We start from the raw sequence: 17237 nt of genomic DNA, 5'->3' as shown, positions 1-17237 counted from the left end.
ATGAAATGAGAAGAAGGAGTTTCAGAAAGAGAAGAAAGCTGTATATACACCTGAAGATGGAAATCAGTTTCATTCCTTTGCAAAGACAAGCAGGATGTTGGCAGCATTTTTTTTGAATAGTTGGGATAAGAGATAAAAGCATGGCTTTTGAAGAAAACTATAAATATATTACCAAAACTTCCACTCTTCAGTATTATCTCCCAAAGGAAAATAGATATAAAACTACAACTCTTTTCTCATGAATCTACAGCCTTTGAAAACCTTTCTAATGTTAGAGTTGAAACTTGTTAGGATTCAATTAAAAAATATATCAAATCTGCTATCATTTCTTCCACAGATAAACTCTCTCAAATAGAATATGTACCTTCTAATGACTCTTCTAAAATTAAGCAGCAAATTGGATTTCCCAAGTCCCGAGTTTGCTTTAGCACTGGTCACTTTTGAATTGCGAACAAGATACTAACTTTCCAAGTTAAAATTCCATTTAACAATAGCAAAACGCAATTTTCTGTTATCTAAGAAAAATACTTTATCTGTGCATTTATTTTTATCCTTTCTTTTTAATAAAAGGCTTGCAGTATATTGGGACATCAAAAACTCATAAAGGTCATTTCATAAATAAATCAAAATCACAGCATCTAGTGTTGCTTTGAAAATGACAGAGAACAAACAAGTAGGGGGAAACATTTCCTGAGAAAAAAACCAAACCCTCTTGAAATATTTCAGCCCATACTTACAAATTTATAAAAATAATGATATTAGTATGTGACCATGGGCACAAGATAATTTTTTTAATAGCAGTGAAATAGTTTAGGCTTTTTAAAAGTATCAGATCATTATATGTCTGTAATATATGTGTATACTTATGAAAAATATAGATATTGGTGAATTATACTGACACATCTCTTGGAGCACCTGGGTGGCTCAGTTAAGCATCCCACTCCTGATTTTGGCTTGGGTCATGATCTCACGGTTCATGAGATCAAGCCCTGTATTGATGTGTGTGCATTCTCTCTCTTTTTCTCTTAAAATAATTTAAAATGTAAAAAAGAGGGGCGCCTGGGTGACTCAGTTAAGCCTCTGATTTCAGCTCAGGTCATGATCTCACAGTTTGTGAATTCAAGCCCCATGCTGGGTTCTGTGCTGACAGCTCAGAGCCTGGAGCCTGCTCCAGATTCTGTGTCTCCCTCTCTCTCTGCTCCTCTCCTCTCATGCTCTGTCTCACTCTCCTTCAAAAATAAACATTATATTTTTTAATTGTTTGAAATAACATAAGCATTTCCTGAATAAATGCTTTTATTTCAAGTGTTGCCTTCTCTGTAGAATATTCTCAGAGTTATACATTTAGATTTAACCCTCTGTTCATCATTTGGGTTGCTAACAGAGATTTCAGTTCTCCAAATCTAAACACATTTTGCTTCCCTACTTCCTCTGACAGTTAAGTGTAGTCATGTGACTTGTTTGGACCAATGAAACATAGGAGGAAGTGAAATGTGTCACTTCCAGCTAGAAGCTCTAAGACACAGAGTGTGATCTGTCATGTATGCCCTGTTATGGTGATTATTAAAGCATGCATCAAGGTCAAACCTTTGTTAGCTTGATCTCTGGGTGTCTATAGTAGCTAGAACAACCTACTTGTCTGCATTCAACATACAGAATGAGATACAGAAATAAAATGTAGTTATGTTAAATCACATAGATTATGGAGATTGTTTGTTACTACAGCATCCCTTAACCTATCCTAATATAATTGCTCTTAATTTCATGATCTAATTTAGATGTATTTTTTCCCCGCTGACAGCTCTTCTTACTATATTATCTAGCTATGTCTGTTTCTTCATTAAACTGCAAATATTTTTAGAATCTGGTTCCTGTATTTCCTTTTAGGCATTACAGGCATGTAGTAAGAACTAAAATCTATGTTCTAAACAAATACTAACAAAAAATAGTTATGTAATAATTTCTTACTTCATCGACTTTTATGTTCTGAAAAATTATAGAATTTGCATATTTTCTGAACATTTAATGGCAGGCAAATAAACAAATGTATCATTTCTACCTGAAATAGTAAGTAATTGGGAAATACAATAATGTAAATTGATCAATTACCACTTAATGTTGATATTTATAGCCTGAAAATGCAATCACTCCAAATCCCATATATACATTCAATAGAATACAATTTTAGATTTTACATTCTCAAAATCGGGGCACATGAAATATATGAAATTTAGAAATAGAAATAGTATCAATAACAATAAACTTAGCTTAGGTAACTTGATGAAGGTCAAGTTCCTCTGACGTAAAAGTGAACTCACAGTCCATTTCATTACCAATGAAGTGTTTCCTCTATTTCTTTAAAAAATAACAACTAAATATGTCTTAAAGGCAGATAATATGTATTCCCATATAATGTATAATTTCCTTTCCTATTATTTAAAATTTTCACTCACACTTAAAAAAATATCCTCCACCCATTTCTTCGTTTTTAAGTTTATTTATTTATTTTGAGAAAGAGCAAACCAGTGAGCAGAAGGGGCAGAGAGAAAGGGAGAGAGAGAGAGAATCTCAATCAGGCACTGTACTGTTGGTACAGAGCCCAGTGCGGGGCTCGAACTCACAAACCACAAGATCATGACCTGAGCCAAAATCAAGAGTTGGATGCTTAACTGACTGAGCCACCCAGGAGCCCATCTCCACCCATTTTAACCAAACAACAACAACAACAACAAAAACACCAAAAAACCAAAAACAAAAAACAAAACCCACTTGCTTTTCTAATGAAAAGTTCCGCAAGTTTATAAAGCAGTTCTCAATTGGACTCTTCAATTTATAATCATAATACACTGGTAAGTATCCAGAAAAGATATCTGAGGAAAAGAAAGAAAGAAAGAAAGAAAGAAAGAAAGAAAGAAGGAAAGAAAGAAAGAACACCTAAAAATGCCTCAGTCTTTGTTTACCCTGAGTTCATTGTGGAATTGGACATTGGGAAGAAAAATTCTCTTAAAAATGTAAAGCTGGTTTTATGAATGTATGGTGTTGGTAACAGCGGTGTTAATTTCTACCACCCTTTACTTTATCCATTTCCTATTATTGATATTTTTGGTTATAATCATATAACCACACCTCATTTTTTGCCCAATGTAGTGAAAAATCAAATCATGTCAGTGCAGAACAAGGACAAAAAAAAGGAAGTTATTATTTGGGTCATGTAGAAAAAGTCGTAAGTTACAGACCTGAATTTTTCAAATCAGCTTTCACTTATTTAAAAAAGCCTTTGTTTTTTTATATTTTCATGTTACTCTGCCAAACGGGGGCACTCTGCAAATAATTGTCAAGGGTTACATGTGATATATTCAATATCTTCTTTGTCAGCAAGAAACATCATTCCTGAGAGAGATAATTGAGAGGTTTAATAAGGGAACTATATTCAAGGTTGAGGATGGGTTTATCAAATAGAACATGGATTGGTACAATACTCTTGGGGCTAGTGACAGCATATTTTCCTACCTTTGGGTCTGAAGAATTAAGTGGAGGGCGTGGTTATGGAACCCAGCTAAGGAAAGGTATGGAGAGGGTCAGAGGCTGATGAGAATTAGGGGAAAGGGACACATCCAATGGTGGGACCCAGGAGGAAGGAAGCCAGGGTAATAGATTCCCTGTCCCTGACCTCATTCCCCTCCCTCTTTCCAATGTCTGCCTGCACTTCACATTGACCACACCCCACACTCAGTTGAAAGCCAGAGAGCAGGAAGGGAACTCCAAGATGCAGTTCATAAATATAGACCCCTGTGTGTGTAGACTGGATTCAGAGGCCAAGTAGAATATATCGAACACCTCCTGCCCCTTCCCTTCTGTAAACTATAGTACTTTCAACAAGGTACCCACCAAGTCACTCAGTACTTTTCCAACAGAAAATGTGCCTTACCCAATTAAGTAATTATCAATAGTGCATTGATAACGTATTTTGGACAGAGCTAAAAACTTAAAAATGCTAGAGTCCCTTCCTTTAGAAATTCATAACAGCATAGGGAACAAAGACATGTTAAAAATCTAAGATTATACATATTGGTAATTACTATCGGTATGGATATGGATGAACAGAGAAAAGATAAATGAATCTTCCTGTAAATAACTCCTTTAAAATACTGGATTGGATTTGCCCACTAAAGCATAAAACAAGGAAAGATGTTCAACGTCACTAATCATAGGGCAATGCAAATCAAAACCACAATGAGCCAGCACCCCACACCAGTCAGAGTGGCTAGTGTCAAAAGACAAGAGATAAAGCAAGTGTTGGCAAGGATGTGGAGAAAGGGAACCCTCATGCATTGTTGGTAGGAATGTAAACTGGTATAGCCACTGTGGAAAACAGTATGGAAATTCCTCAAAAATACTAAAAATAGAAGTACCACATGATCCAGCAATTCCATTCCTGGGTATTTACCTGAAGAAAATGAAAGCACTAATTTGAAAAGATATATGCAACGCTATGTTCACTGTGGCATTATTTGCAATAGTGAAGATATAGAAGCACCTGAATGTCCATTGGTAGATGAGCAGTAAAGAAGATGGGGTATATTACAAGGTGTAGTATCATTCAGTCATAAAAAAGAATGAAATCTAGCCATCTGCGGCAACATGGATGGACCTAAAAAGTATTACGCTGAGGTAAGTCAGACAAAGACAAATACCATATGATGTCACTTACATGTGGAATCTAAAACTCAAAACAACAAATAATAATCAAACAAACAACAGCAACGAAGAGAGACAGATTCATAAATACAAAGGATAACTGGTGGTTGTGAAAGGAGAGGGGGTGGGGAGATGGGCAAAATAAGCAAAGGGGATTAAGAGGTATGGAGTTCCCGTTATAAAATAAGTAAGTCACAGGAGTGAAGAACACAGCATAGGGAATAAAATCAATAACATTGCAATAACATTGTATGGTGACAAATGGTGACGACACTTATTGTGGTGAGCATTTCATAATATATAGAATTGTCAAATCTATAGGTGTTGTACACCTGACACTAATATAATATTATGCCAACGATACTTCAATTAAAAATTTTTTTAAGTTAAAAAATTTAAAAAGCCAAATTTAACTAATTTGGATCGATAAATAAAATAAAATAAAATAAAATAAAATAAAATAAAATAAAATAGAAATAGAAATACTATCAGGATGGTGAAGGCAGTGTCCAATTCCAGTCATATACAAGTCAACTGTATGATAGGAAATAAGAATTCAAAAGGGGTACAATAAAACAAAACAGGCCTTATTAACCATATATCAAATGCCCTAATAACATGCTATGTTAACCTGAGAACCTGGCTTTTAGCAGATTTTCCTGATTACTCAGTAGGTGCCCTAAATCCCCCTTCTCCCCTTCAGTCTCTCACTGGCGTTGTTCCAGGCAGTGTTATTTCCTTTCCGTAGTTATATGCTGAGGTCTCTCATATTGGTGATCAGAAAGCCAGTATCAGAGTAACAATTTAAAATACAAGGATCTGGTCCTATTAAATATCTTTGCCCACTTGACCCCTTAAGTCCAAACTTCTTTAGATGACCAGTAAAATGAAGAATTCTTTTATTCTTATTTCCTTAATGAAATAGGCTGTTATTTGTCAGATTTTCCATTCATTTTTTGGTTGCATATGTGCCTATATCTGTGCTAAGGGCTCAAATAACTAAGGGCCCTCTAGAAATATGACCACCTCAGGTTAGACAGAACTCTTACAAATCGATAAAATCCAGAAAAACTTTCACCCAGAATATTCTATGAGAATGAGGCTGTTTGGTTCTCTTCTATCTAGGCTACTTTGGGAGCCAATAGGCTGTGTGGGAAGGTGAGAGTGTTTCGGAGCTAGACATATTTGTACTTGAACCCTTTCCATCATCTTACTGGCTCTCTACATTGGTAGCAACTCTAAATTTTGAAGATCCAATTTTATTGCTTGCAGTTTTTCTGAAGGATACCACAGTTCCTTTGAAGGGAGAATATATGCACATATACGCATATAAGAATAAACAGTAAACTTTCCAAACCTCAGAGTCTTCACCTAAAAGTAGGGCACAGTACCTATTTTTGGTTTACCACGAAGTTGAATAAACTTGCGGATATGGGTAGGAGAGGTCCACAGATGTAAGGAGTATAATCTAAGCCCCTGTCATTGCTAACTAGGTGACTTACCTTTGCACAGTTTACTCTTTGGTAAAATAAGAAAATACTAGTCAACCCATCAAACTAATGGGTTGCCCACTTCTAATGAGTTGGTGCAGTTTAAATATTTGCTACAATATCAAGGTAATAGTAAGCATTCAGTAGGATTCCCTCTTTATATAAAGTCTTGGTAAGTGCAAGTTTCCTTCTTCCTACAACCCTGTGAGCACCCTGTAGTAGTTTTATAGAAGCTTGCTAAATCAGGGCACTTGAAGAGAGGGGAAGTTGTTGTTCACTCTTCTTCCTGTTCCTCCCCTGGATTCCTTTGTGATTCCCCACACCCTGCCCCCCTTTACTGTCTTTTTTTTCCTCTCTTAAGGATTTGTTTTGTCTAGCAAGGAGCCATAAAGGATGTGTAGCAAAAGGAAGACTTAAAAGTGCCTTTTGGTGACAGCGCATACATGCCAGAGGGAGGCAAGCTGCCACAGAGATCTCAGCCAGCTGCCATGGGAAACTCATACCTGCATAATCAGGCTAGATGAAAGTGGAGAGCTTCCCTCCATGATGCAATGGGGGGCTGGGGCTGTGGGGAAGCCTGCATTCAGACGCAGCTGGAGAAAAGGAACACACACACAGGGAGGCCAAAGCCTTATTAACCCTAATTGTGATTGAAAGCCATGGAAGAGTTCAGTGGTGTTGAGGGGCACGTGAAATGACCAGACCTGGAGCCTACAAAGGATGGTCCAGAGAAATCCTGTGTGATACAGCGTTTCTTTATCAAGGATGTAGTTTAAAAACAAACAAACTGGTAATAAGGCTGATGGCCATGATCTCCCCCATGCTAAAGATTGTGTGACTGACGTGCAGATCACAGAAAGCTTGCTCAGCAGATTTTCTTGTTGGGTACCTTGTGGGTCGGGATGTGTGTGTTTGCACACCATGCTCGCCCTCTAGCACACTTGCTCTGTGCTTATTTTTAAATCTCTATGTATTACATAAACTTGTACCTGTTTAAGATTCTCTTTCTCAAGAAAATACATAAAAGAAATGGAAGAAAAGCCCATGAGAGTATTCAAAAAAGGAAAAGGGGAAGGAACAACAAAAAGTGTGAGTTAAAATGAAAACATAGCAAAGCAACATAAACAAGGAAATTTGTGTGTGTGTGTGTGTGTGTGTGTGTGTGTGTGTATCTTTTGGACAAAAGGTAAAGACAGAGTTTTCATTTCTTTTTAATGAGTAATAGCATGAATGCATGAAAGCATAACATGAAGGCTAAAATATAAATACAGTTTTGATAACTCTTGCCCTCCCAGGAATAAATGAATTTATCATACTTTTTTTCCTTCTGAGAAAGATCTTTGATGACAGTTTGTTCACAGGATTTTAAGTTGACCTAGGAAAAAGATATGAACACAATAGGCAGTTATACCCAACAAGTTTATGGGCAACCTTTGGGACAGGGTTGCATGACAGGGGAAGTCCCCCAGGGGACCACCATCTAGAGAGAGCAAGGTCAAGGGAGCTCCAGGGATGAGGGAAATCCAGAAGGAACTCGCTCACCTAGAGTTCTAGCCCAGCAGCAGGCTGGGAGTCTCTGGGTCAACAAACTGAGAAGCATAGCTTGGGACTTTTATAACCACAAGGATCTCTCTACCAATGGCCAACAGATGTGAGGTGAGGGTTCAGAAGGTATGCAAAAGAGGCAGGCTCTAAATGTCTGAAAATCCACTTGTTGGGTTACTTTTAAAATAAATGAACGTGTATAAATTTGAGTTTGTTGACAGCAGGCTTTCGAGCTAATGAGTCTCATCCTGCAGTGAAGAAATAAACACCTAGGTCCCAATACATGAAGGCCATCTTTGGCTCATTTATGTGACATAGTCCCACCATCTGGTTTACCTGTTACAGTTACCATAGTTACTGAGGGTGTGGCCTGGAATATGCCCTAACTGGTATTGTCAGTCTATACTCTGCCTTGGACCCAGAAATTGAGCATATGGAGGCATTGAGGAGTGAGGGGTGATTGAGGAGCTGAACTACAAAGTCAAGATCCGATGTGTCACTCTAGCCCCTTCTTTCCAACTGTGGCCACCAAAAGCTGAGATAAAGCCACAATGAGGATGAGAGAGCGTTTCGATAAAATGAATACATATATGTAAACATCCTAGGAATACAGAGCTTCCCCTATAAGTCTGAGTATAGGCCCTAAGGGGAAGCTGAGTGTTCCATCTCAATTCCATAGAGCTGAATGTTTGCATGCAATATATGGATGTCATTTGTGTTCAAGGCACCCTACTGGGAAGCAAAGGCAGGAAAGGAGCCCTGGTTCTCAAGTTTCTTGTAAGCTCATAAGGGGAATAAGACCTACACACACGACGGTACTGAAGTGGGTAGAGTCAGGTGTGTGAAATAGGAGTGCTGTCCACAGAGTGTCACTGGGTTCAAAGAAGGCACAAACACATTTCATAAACACAAGCTTCTCAGAGAAGGCAGAAACTGCTTCCTAGAATTAGAGTCTAATTTTGCTCTAAGTCAACTTCATAAAGTGTCCAAGGCATGCTATTTTCTCTACAGAGAATATGTGATACTGTGTCTTTCCCCCAATATGTTAAAGTGATATCTCAGCTTAATTACATGCATTGGATACATTGCATTAAAAGAGTATGCTGAATACTGTTTTTAAAATTCTATTTAGCTCAGGATTTTAATACAGTAATGAACAAGTCAGACTTCCCTCTGTGCTATGGTTACTTTAGGTTTAAATGAGAACGATTTATTCAAGCATTATGCATGCATTTGCCCTGCAAATATATATATATATTCCTAGAAGATTCACAATATGGTGGTCCAGAGTTAAGCATGATGGAGACAGGAAGATATATATATTGGACAAAGACTTTCTCAAGGACTTCAGAGTAATGTTATGAAATAAGCATAGAATCACTTATTCATTCATTTATTCATTCAGTGAGTATATTCTGAGAATACTCTGTGCTAGGTGCTGTTCTAGTTTCTGGGCCACCAAGTCATGGTGCATTCTGTAAAGAAAATTAAGGCAGGAGAAAGAGACGATCAGAGATTTTAACAAAGGACATGGGAGCAGACAGAGTTAGAGAAGACAACAATACAGGGGCACCCAAATTAATAAGACAGCATATCCTAGGTCTTAAACAGATTACTGACTAAACTGGGATAAGAATCTGTGTCTTCCGAATCTTATTCAATGCTTACTTAATATTCATAGGACAGTGAGGAGAGGAGAGGATACAGAGTAAAGTGGGAGTTATGGCAAATCCAAGCCAGGTTAGGGTAGACTCTAGTTTGGATGGTTCATAAGGTTGCTATGTGCAGTCAGTGGTATAGGGCTGAAAATGTGGATTAAGAAAAGATTGTGGAACTATGGAGTGCTGGGCTAAGCAGTTTGTCTGCAATTTCCTAGGCAACGGGGAACATTCGCTTGAATATGTATTCAACTCTCACTGCAAAATGAAACAATTGAAAATCTCCATATTCTTCTCATTCATTATGTAACTCATTCAACCTTTATGGAACACCTGCCATGTCTGCCCTGTGACAGGCACATTGATAAGAGCCCTCCACAAGGAACCCACAGCCTAGTGGGGCAACATATACAAATAGAGATTATGCCAATTGAACTTGACAAGTTCTGTGGTAGCAGCTTCTCCTCCTTTCTCTCTTCCCCCTCCGCCCTTTCTCCTGTGACTGAAGTGATCACACAATGCTTACCAGAACTCAGAGAAATAGTACCTAGCCAGTTTGGTGGGCAGGACCAGGGACCCTATCCAACTGAAGGTAATATAAACTAATTCTTAAATGATAGGAGCTTTCCAAAGAAAAAATATAATGGTAAATAGAAAACAAGCTGATATTAGGCATTCATCATCACCACACTAATTTTGGTATATGGTATAGGGTCAGTGCAAGTTTTTTCTGCAATTCCCGTGATCCTGAATGCTAGTAATGGTAGTCCTAAAATATTTCAATAAGTTTCTCTTTGCCTGAAGTAAAATCTCCCCACTCCCAAATAAAATCTGATTAACTCTATTCCTCAAAACCAGATTCAAACATCCTCTCTCCTTTAAAGCTAATCTCAAAAGAATTACTTACTCTTCCTGGGCCCACATAGCCCACTGGACTTCCTTCCATCACAGAGCAACCCTCACACTGTTCTGTAAATTTTGTACCTGTTTCTGTCAGTTCGAAACTTTGGACCACCTGAAGCACAAGACCGTTTTGGTTAACACTGTGTTCCCTCTGAATAGCATCTCAAACAGGGTAGATAAATGGATGGAAGCATTCTGAAATGCCTCCAGAGAAACTGTTCAATCATTTCCGGACGTTTTTGTCAGTTATGCTTGATTGTACATGGATTCTTTGACAACCCACAAGACCTGGGCCATATTATACTACAGGTCTCCATTACTAATGGAGTAATAAACAATTTTGGACACCTGGAACAGAAAAATGAACCATAAATATTTTTATTAATGAATATCGATTCAGTAAACCAGATGTTTTATTTGGCCAATTATTTTAAGATAAAATGAATTTGTAAACTACCTAACGACTCTCTATGAAATGTGTATGTTCAGAAGTGAATATTTACAAAATCCTGTCACTTGAGCTAAAAATACTTCTACTTCATGTATTTCTTTTTTTCCCACTGAGGTTGCCTTTATTTCTTCCTGTTTTCTCTTGTAACTTCATTGATTTGACTCAGGCTACTCTGATGCTTTCACACTGTCCATTCTCTTGTTGGGCTTCTTTGCTTGCTCGTGATCCCAAACTAATCACAAATCCAGTGAGCAGGGGTGCCAACTGACATTGCTGTCAGGGTATTTTAGACATGGGATAAATGTAATTGATGATGAGTTCAAGAAATTATGAGTAGGGGCACCTGGGTGGCTCAGTCAGTTGAGTGTCCGACTTCGGCTCAGGTCATGATCTCATGGTTCATGGGTTTGAGCCCTGAGTTGGGCTCTGTGCTGACAGCTCAGAGCCTGCAGCCTGCTTAAGATTCTGTATCTCCCCCTCTCTCTGCCCCTCCCCTGCTCGTGCTCACTCTCTCTCTCTGTCTCAAAAATAAATAGTTAAAAAACTTTTTAAAAGAAATTATGGGTAAAAAGAACCACTGAAGATCTATAGTTGCAAATATAGCAACCGAGGCTGAACTCCAGATATAACAATTATTTACAAGTATAGTTACTTCACTAGACTCTTGCTGATGAACCATTTTGAAGAAATTTCAGTACAGATTCTTTATCTAAACCAGTTCAGGAAAAAGGATGTATAGCTAAGGAGAATCTGAAACTACCATGTGCTAGGCTTTAAAACTTAGTATCGTTCTCTCCATTCTAGACATACAAATACTAGGGCTAATAGAAGTTAAGCAATTTCCCCAAGACTACTGGTGGGCAAGGCAAAATAGGACCCTGTACTTACACTCATATCATCTTACCTATACTGTACTCTTTCTAATGCTCTGTGTTGGGAGCAGATACCACTGGGAACATTTCAATTTTTATCTGAACTAGAATGTAAAAAAAAAAAAAAAAACAAAATAAATTAACAAAACTACTTGAATGAGTTTTTCACATTTTTGTTTTTGTTCCAAGTCTGATGAACACATCTGCAAGGACTCAACTAAAGTCTAAAGATACAAGATCTTATTTCGGACTAGTATTAATACTTTTATGATTTGGACAAACTACCTTATCCCTCTGAACATTGACCTTTTCATTTTAAGATAATGTTGATAATATCTCCCAAGACTGCTTGCCAGGATCATGGTCATTAAATGAAAATAATGGTTCACAAACTATAAATCAAAATCTCATGTTTCTTTGTTAAATCTCCACTACGCACAGTAAACTACACGTAGTTCTTACGGAATACAAAGATTGGGTTTCCCACTCGTATAGCCTGGATGTTAACAGGTAGAATATAATAAAAAGGGATTAGGGATTATCAGCAGATGTACGGTCCACATTTCAGGTTTTGCACTTACTGGCTACATAACCTTAGTATATCTGAAATGTTATGGTCCCTTTGTTTTCTGAGTAGCTGTATAGACATATTTCCCTTATTCTGAAATTCTAGACACAGAGATGTTGCTCAAGAAAATTTACTTTGACTCGGCAGCTTGACTTTACTTTGACTTACAGTTTACTTTGACTCAGTATTTGATGGACCATTCATAGTCCATCACTGATGGACCATTTGGGGGTAAGGTTGCCAGATTTTTCCACTGTACTGAGAATATTCTCATTTTCTCTATTTTCATACTCAAATCACTGCTGGTTCAAAAACCAAAATTTTAGCTTGTTATTTAAGATGGAGTAATGAGTCTCTCCTCGGAACTAAAATATCCTTTATACTGTCATAGAAATAAAAAGATTCTTTTTTTTTAAGTATTTTATTTATTTTTGAGAGAAAGACAGAGACAGAGACAGAGACAGAGACAGAGCATGAGTGGGGAAGGGGCAGAGAGTCAGAGGGAGACACAGAATCCGAAGCAGGCTCTGGGGTGCAAGCTGTCAGTACAGAGCCCAAAACGGGGCCCGAAACCACAAACCGAGAGATTATGACCTAATCTGAAGTCGGACGTTTAACCAATTGAGCCACCCAAGAGCCCCAGAAATAAAAAGATTCTTAAATACAGCTAAGGGCAGCTTAGTTTTTCTTTTTTTTTGTGGGTCTTATTTCAAAATGTGAAAATATATTCAAAGTTATACTATCATACCACTATTAACTAAAAGGAGGTTGTACAAGTATGCATTTTTCTATCCGTGTTATATTGAATATATATTGAGTTGCAATCAAATGAGACTTAGGCTATTTTTGTTTGAATTGCCATTGAGCAATTTTCCCCATATCCTACATTTTAAGAATTAATTTATTTAACATAACTGCTTTTATATCAATTAATCTCTGCCTCTCAAATTAGCAAGTACCTATTATTTCAATTTGGCGAGATATTTTCATATTTTATTATCCAGCTACTTTAGCATTTTATCCTAGCTATATTATCCAAAGTATTGTTCATCCTATAACTACATATTTTAGTAAGTGGTTGATACATTTTTAATGGGACAAAAAAAAAATCCTATAAACTTTTTCTAGGAACTAACAAGAAACAGAAAATTAAAATTAATCACTGAAGTCTTTCCTATTGGTGTTGGAAAAACAATTAAATTAAAGTTGCAAACTGTTGGGGCGCCTGGGTGGCTCAGTCGGTTAAGTGTCCGACTTCGGCTCAGGTCACGATCTCGCAGTCCGTGAGTTCGAGCCCCGCATCGGGCTCTGTGCTGACAGCTCAGAGCCTGGAGCCTGTTTCGGATTCTGTGTCTCCCTCTCTCTCTGACCCTCCCCCGTTCATGCTCTGTCTCTGTCTCAAAAATAAATAAACGTTAAAAAAAATAAATAAATAAAGTTGCAAACTGTAGATTCAATAGCCAAGAAGAAGGTGTGGAACTCAGAATCTATGGTGAGCTGGTCAATTGAATATTACAATAGGAAGCGCAAATGGTTTCACACTCAATATTTGACATGTGGTTGGTTTGAATCATATAACTGGTGAGAGTTCAGATAGCCAGTTGATGAGGCAGTTCTGGCTGGAGTTATCAAATCCCATTTAGGCAATTTGCCATATATTCCACTTTATGTCTTCTAAAGAGACAAGAACACCACCACATGTCCTTGTGAGAGGCACGTGGACCTCTGGACCTCAGTTCACCTTTCTCTTAATTAAGTTGAAAAAATTTTAAAGCGAGAAGTTCTTATTCTAAAATGCTAATGCTCTGCAATGATAATCATATTTATTTATCACCTACTTAGTGTGAAATTATATAATCTTATTTGAAGCTAGAACTGGAAAATTGATGTGTGTGGAAATTATATCTAGATAAACCATATTTCATTATTTTTATAAATCAAATTTTATTTGTTTTAAACTCCAATCTCTGGCTAGCAAGTTGTCCAGTTGAATCCTTGGGGGTTGGAGCAACTTCCTCCTTTTTCCCATGATATTTTACCTTGTGATATCTGGAACTTACAAAGTCTGAAGATATTGAGAAAGAGTCTCTGGTTTTCACTACATTTTATTCCTGAAGCCCTTGTAGATTATTCAGTAGTGAGGAGAAGAGCCTCAGATATATCAACCCGTTGCAGACCAAGCTAGAGCCATGCACACTGGACCTGTGGTCTAGCCTCAAAGCAACCACGCCATCACCCCCAGATAATTTCCTGTCACTTTTGAGTGTTTATACCTGTGGGTAGTGCATGACTCCCACATGAGAATCCCAACCCTCCTCACTCTTCCTAGTCTCAAGGAATGTAAATCTTTCCCACTGGGATTAAGATATTAAGATATTTTCTTTTCTCCCAGCTCTTCAGCCTCCCGGCTTATCCATCCCCCATTATGTCTGACTAGTGCATCTGAGTGTCTTATTTTCTATAATCTAAGATTCCTATCACACTCATAAAACCATCCACTTTATTTTTTTTCTCTTTAAAGTCATTTTTATTATTGCTTCGTCGGCAGAGCCCTCTCTGTGCCCAGTAGCCCTTCCAGCAATGACCTACTGGGCTATTTCCATTCTTCCACTTGTATATCTACCCCGGCAAGGAAGTTGCTCTTTACAATCCCTACATTCTTCTTGCCCCACTTTTTCTCAGTGATAAACTCTTCACATCCGTAAACACAACCACTGCACTGTGTAGCTGAGGATGTCTCAGAGGAGTTTGGGGAGAGACAGATTTTTGCCGTAAGTTGAACCTCAGGTCATATTTGAATTGAGAGTTTCCAGCAGCTGTGCTTTAAACAGAACAGCTAACCCTAGTAGGAGGTGGTAGGTTTGAATTGTGCTTTTAGTTTCTCTTGTTTACTTATGGATTAGGTAAAAATAAAACAAAATAAAGCAACAAACATTCAGATTCTCTGTCAACTGGTCTTATAACTCCAGCCTGAGTGCTCAGAATTTCAACATTAAGCCTGATTAAACATTAATCATGAAAACCATCCACTTTAAACAAAAGCAAGAAAAAAAAAAAAAAAGAAGAAGTGAAGAATCCAGAGTATGGTATATCATGAAAGCCTGGATAATTGCTATTGCTATTTAAAAAAAAAAAGGGGGGGGTGCCTGGGTGGCTCCATCAGTAAAACATCTGACTCTTGTCTTCAGCTCAGGTCATGATCTCATGGTTCATGGGTTCAAGTCCCACATCAGGGCTCTGTGGAGCCTCCTTGGGATTCTCTCTCTCCTCTCTCTGTTCTCTCGCTCTCTCTCTCTCAAAATAAGTAAATAAATAAACTTACAAAAAAAAGAAAAATGAGAAAGATGCATTTTAATACTTCTGTTATTTAATCTATAGCAGTAGAAAGAAGAGAAAGAAATTTGTGTCTTAACACTCCATACACTTTTGTAAAATAATTCAATTTAGATTTCTGGAAAGATACCCATTTAAACCATATTTTGGGTGCAATTGCTCCTGTTCTAAGTTTTCATCAAGGTTAGACAACTTTGTTTCTATTAGCTATTTATGCAAGTTGACTCAAAAATATTTAATAAATAATTGCAGAAATAACAATAACTATTTGACACAGCTTTTGCACCAGAAATATTACTGACTAGCTTATAAAATAATCTAATTAATGTAACTTTAACATAATAATATGAAACCTAATACACTTCTTGAAATACATATCTATGAATATAAACAGAAAATCATAGTACATATATTGTTTTTTCCCATTTTTTCCCTATGAAACAGCATCTCAGAAACCTCTTTCCATGTCATTGTACACCCATCGACTTTGTTTTCGACTGCATAGTATACTTGTCCCTTCAACCACTCATGGGATATTTAAGTTGGTCCAATTGTTTTACTATTGCAAATAGTGCAACAATAGATATCCTTTTATATAAATGGCTATAGACCTGTTAGTATCTCAGCAGAGTTGATTCCTAATCATGAAATAAATATATGAAAGAGTAGATGCATCTTAAAATGTCTCAGGTGCTTCCTAAATACTGTCCCCAAACGTTCCAATTGTACATCCAGCAACAGTGCACAAGAATTATCCTTCCCTTCTGCTCTCTCAACACTAGAGTATTCTAAATCTTTTGCAATTTTTTTTTACAATTTAGCCTGTGAAATATGGCAAATGTGTTTTTATGTAGTCACCAGTGAAGTTGAGTGTTTTTAACATGGCTATAATGTATATTCCTTTTCCTCCGAATTGCTTTTTCACATCCTTCACTCAAAATTTATTGATGTGTCTTTGCATTATTTTATGTACCTAGTATATTAGGCAAAATGAATAACATTTACTCAATTTATTGATGAATAAATTGAGAGTTAAAAAAATTAGGTAATGTGTCCAAGTGGCATATATATAATTTTAATCTAATCTCTTTGCTTGACTTTGTAGCTATGCTATTAACGACTACACTAAATTATTTCCATAGCATCCTTTCCAGTATTTACACTCTTCACCTAAAAATATATTTCCCTAAATCTTATTTAAACAGATATCATATCAAAATAGCAGAAATTTGCAGACATATAAATAGACATTGTTTTTCTTATGAATATTTATATAGAAAAATGAATTAACAGTCAGGTCCTTTCTTCATTACCATTAACTGCTCTATTGATAATCATTACTTAGTGAATATTTATTTATTTATTTATTTTGAGAGAGCACGGGGGAAGGGCAGAGAGAGAGGGAGAGAGAGAATCCCAAGCAGGCTCCATGCTGTCAGCACAGAGCCTGATGTGGGGCTCAAACCCATGAACAGTGATATCATGACCTGAGCTAAAACCAAAAGAGTAGGGTCCTTAAGCAACTGAGCCACCCAGGCACCCATTGGTGAATAATTTTCTTTTTTTTAAATTTTTTAAAAAAATTTTTTTAACCCTTATTTATTTTTGAGACAGAGAGAGACAGAGCATGAACAGGGAGGGGCAGAGAGAGAGGGAGACACAGAATCTGAAACAGGCTCCAGGCTCTGAGCTGTCAGCACAGAGCCCGACGTGGGGCTC

This window comes from Panthera onca, chromosome B1 (assembly GCF_046562875.1).
Source record: "Panthera onca isolate mPanOnc1 chromosome B1, mPanOnc1 haplotype 2, whole genome shotgun sequence".
NCBI lineage: Eukaryota > Metazoa > Chordata > Mammalia > Carnivora > Felidae > Panthera > Panthera onca.
This window is presented reverse-complemented; position numbering follows the sequence as displayed.